A 4,526-nucleotide genomic window follows, 5' to 3' on the forward strand; every position below is an offset into this window, starting at 1 on the left:
CATTTGTGTTTACTTAGACCTTGTTTAACCTTACTATATTTCCAGATTGATGAAGGTTGTTTACCGCAGCTAAAATCAGAAGGATCAAACTTTTATGAAGGCTAGTTTACTTGCATTATGAATGAAATCATAATCTCTTGAAGTTCCTTAGGTTTTTCTTTCCCAAGCGGCACTGACAGAGAGAGTTGCTAATCCAAGACCATGTGGCCAGACTCTGGTCCTCTTTTCTGTTTCATCTTTTTGTCTTATTTCTGTCCACCACTGTTTTCAACACCGCTGCTTTTTGGATCATGGGTAGGCTACACCTCCGTGCTCCATCTTTTTAGTTTTTTTTTTCTCACCTCTACTCTTACCAAATGGGCAGATGCCATCATCCTCAGCTGTGAAGTCAACCGTAGTACAAGAAAAGCCTTGATATCTTGCACAAAAGGGTCTTGGGATGCATAAGAATCTGAAATTTTAATAGTACTGTAAATTTGAATGGACTTATCCACTAGGCACTTAACTGGATAATTGCTAAAGGAGAAGATAAGAAAATTTTTCCAGGTATGTTTGGATTTATTTATCTTGAACTTTCTTTAAAAATTATTATGTGAATAATATTAAATTTTTCTTTGATTTTTTTTTTTTGGGTTTTACACACATGAAGACACTAAACCATCACATCAGAACCATCTTAAACTGGTTCAAAACAGTTTTATTTATTCTGTGAGAGTTTCTCATGGTCAAGAGCTTTGAAGCGTATGGAGATTGTCCTTTTTTCTTTCCTCCTTTCACTACTTTGATCATACTTTTTTGACCCGAGTTATTGACCACGATCGGATTAGAGGATGTTTTTTTCTGAGCTGTCCTCGGCTACTGAAGAATCACTTCAAAAATGTGTGAGAAAAGCACATTGTGTCGTTCTCTGGATCCCGAACGATGGCAAGAAATGTGCCCCCGTGAATTAGTGAAGCGATTGTCCAGCTGAGAGTCAAGCTGCTGTGCCCTGTTGGTGTTTGAGATTCGGTTGTTTTTTAAAAACATTTATAGTCAGCTTATTAGGCATTGAAGCTTATTTCCTATTAATTATGTTGAATATTAAGGATAACATTTAATGTATGATAAATTATCGCAGACCTGAAAGAAGCATTTCAGAAACCAAAACCACCATTCCAATAAAACATGCACTTAATCCAGTATTTTCCAGAATATTCCGGTGTTACTACTAATTTATTTTATATAGGTTGCACTGTAAATTAATAATAATGGACTTTCCATCAAATTAATGAAATGCTTTCCCCTTTAATTTTTTAAGTTAACGAGCTTTTGGATAATATATATATTGTGGTAATCATTCAGTATCATGACATGTATTTGGTGTCATCACTGATGAGAAAAAATATTTTTTGTGTTAGTTTATTTTGTATTTTTTTTATATAGTGTCTGCTTTTTGTCGAACTTAATAAGATAAACCTGTTAAATAGTGTTTAGGCTTCATCTTTTTATGAGTGTCCCCAGCTTGTTTTATAAAGTCGTATTTGGATTTATTGCATTTATCTGGAAGTTTAATAGGTTGTTTTCTTGTACTTTTTCTCACCATTATCTCCTTTTTCCTGCTCAGTTTTATCTTTATGATTCCAGACTAAATCATGCAACCTTTATTGTGACACACTAACCCAGCGGCTAACTCGGCCATCGAATTACTAAACCCTTGCCATTTATCTTACCGCTTATCAGTGAATATGCCACGAGACTGTTCAATCATTGTTCTTAAGTATTTGCCTCCTAAAAACTTGAGCGCAGTGATACTGGAGTCATGATGTTCGAAAAGAGGAGTAGAATTCAGTTCAAAGCGATGGTGACCCAATGCAATGGGAAACAAAACAGAATAAAGAAAGCGCATTAAACCCAAAACGTGATTGCAGTTTAATACTTTTTTTCTCTGAAGGCTTCCATGAGTTATCGCGAGGGCCGTCTGGTCATTGCACATTGTTAGCTGAGGTGGGGGATGTTTTCACTTCTGAAAAAGAGACTTCTGAAACAGCTTGTGTTTCAAAGCTTTCCTGTAAAACTGCTTGCAAAAGAATACTGACTCAGCGGATGCAGCACGCTCAGAAAAATAAAAAATCGATGCAGTGATGTGTGTCAGAAAGCCATGCTTGTAGGGTGAGTTTGTCTGACAGGTCTTGTGAAATCTAGCTGGCAGACATTCTTACATGAGGCTGTTTTTTTCATATAAAATATTTATATTTATGTGATTTATATTGTTCAAATTGTCAGTATTCCCTGCCAGACACTGTTTGATTTGTTAATGTACAGAGCCCTTTTCTATTTAATTTCTTCAGTGTCTGTGTTCAGACGTTTAAATCCAAGAAAGTGAAAACCTTGAACTACTTGTCACTGTAATGTTTTCTCTCACGTTGGTTTCACACTGCAAGCGTGAGCATTTTAAAACATTTTATCAAACTCGCAACAAACAGTTCATCTTGCTCAGGATCTTAAGTTACAATGGAGTATATACATAAGAAATTCATTAATCATTTATTATTGACAGCTTCTGTAAATATTGTATTCTGTAAATATTGCACACGTGTTCACATACGATTGACATGACAAACTTACGCCTTTTATTTTCCGTTCCACAGTTGTATAAACTGAGCTATAGACACAATAAATGCACGTGAAACATACTGACATCTTCAACATTCGGCCTTATAAAAAATATTATGAACGCTCAGCGTGTATCTTGGTTAGAATCACACCTTTTCAATATTTAAACAAATATTGACTAAAACATAATATTCTCACTTAACAATTAGCGCAAATAAAATTAATAATTATACTGCTTCAGGTCTTCAGTTACAAAAACGGACAACGAGGCACAAATTAAAAACAAGACAATCATTTAAATCATATTGACAGCTTCTAAGAAAATTATTAAGATTTAAATTACAGTCGGCTAGAAACGCATAGCCTACTTTTTTTATTCAGCTCTACATAAATACATTTTGACATTCTCACTTAGCCTAGCGATTAGTTAAAATCCAACTAATAATTCACATTTCTCCCGATCAGTTACAAAAACAGAGCTTAATCACAAGTAATTTACATAAAGCATATTAACAGCTTCTATAAGAAATGCAAATAGAAACGCATTACACTGTTTATTGGTTAATATAGCGCATATCTGGATAAGCACCTATATGGGGAAAAAGCATCTATTATAAAAAAATAAAAATTATAAAAGGCAATATTTTACATTTGAGTATGACTGAAACAACAAGAGCAGTTTTTTTTTAGAGGTCGACCGATATTGTTTTTTTTAAAGCCAATGCCGATATCTTGTCAAGCAAGGGGGCCGATAGCTGATATAAAGCGTGTGTGTGTGTGTGTGTGTGTGTGTGTGTGTGTGTGTGTATATATATATATATATATATATATATATATATATATATATATATATATATATATATATATATATATATATACTTTTTAAAAAAAGCATACTTATACTTTAGATGACAAAGTATTTTTCACAAATAAATAAATATTTAATACAAATATAATTAAAAAGGATGTAACCAACAGGGCAATCAGTATTCTGGGAAGTTTGTGTGTATTGGGTATCATAGTTTTCAAATAAAGCCAAGGTAACACTCATTTTACATACAGCACACAGTAAAAATTACATAAATATGACAGAAATTAAATATTAATTAGTCATTCAAATAGTTGTTTAAATGAAATAAATGCATATTTGCTTAATGCTGATGGCAAAAGAGAAAGTATTATAATGTTTGCCTTTCTATTAATAATAATATAAAAGCAATCGTTATAATACATTTTGTATACATTAATTCCTTGGTTTAACCATTCTGTCTGATTATTAGACAGACTTCTATTCATATTAGACAGAACTGTTAATAATGACAGTTAGCAATAGAGAGAGTGTTAGCACTGTGTGTGCTCAGGCGCTGCTTTTCTCATCGCAGTCAAAATAAAATTCCGGTATGCCATCAAAATAAAAGTCCACCTCGAACACATCGGCCAAGAAGAGAAACTTATCGGCTGATGCTGATATTTAAAAAATGCCAAATATCGGCCGATATATCGGCCTTAGCAATATATCGGTCGACCACTATTTTCGTTGTTTACTATTTACATGTGAATCCCCGTGTTAACACACTTTCAAGACTACAAAACATTCAAGTTTATAGCTGACCACCCTCTAAAAACAAATGTATAGTTGTCTTTGTAAAGAAATATGTAGCTTTGGAGCCGCTGCTGTGACGCTGTACATACACTTCCAATGTGAATACTCTGGCACATCTTCAGCTGCAGTGACGCTGTAGTTACACTGACGCGGCGCTAACGCTTGCAGTGTTCAACAGGCGTCACTGTGAGCTGCTTAGAAACACTCGGTAAAGCTTTCAAAATGTTCTTCACATCACATTTGAGAGAACTACAGAATGCCATCATTAAAAGACAGAAGGATGTTTAATTCATGGAGTTTAATTAAGAGTTCCTCTTTTGTTTTCTCTCAG

The sequence above is a fragment of the Carassius auratus genome, chromosome 11 (genome assembly GCF_003368295.1).
Source record: "Carassius auratus strain Wakin chromosome 11, ASM336829v1, whole genome shotgun sequence".
Classification (NCBI taxonomy): Eukaryota; Metazoa; Chordata; class Actinopteri; order Cypriniformes; family Cyprinidae; genus Carassius; species Carassius auratus.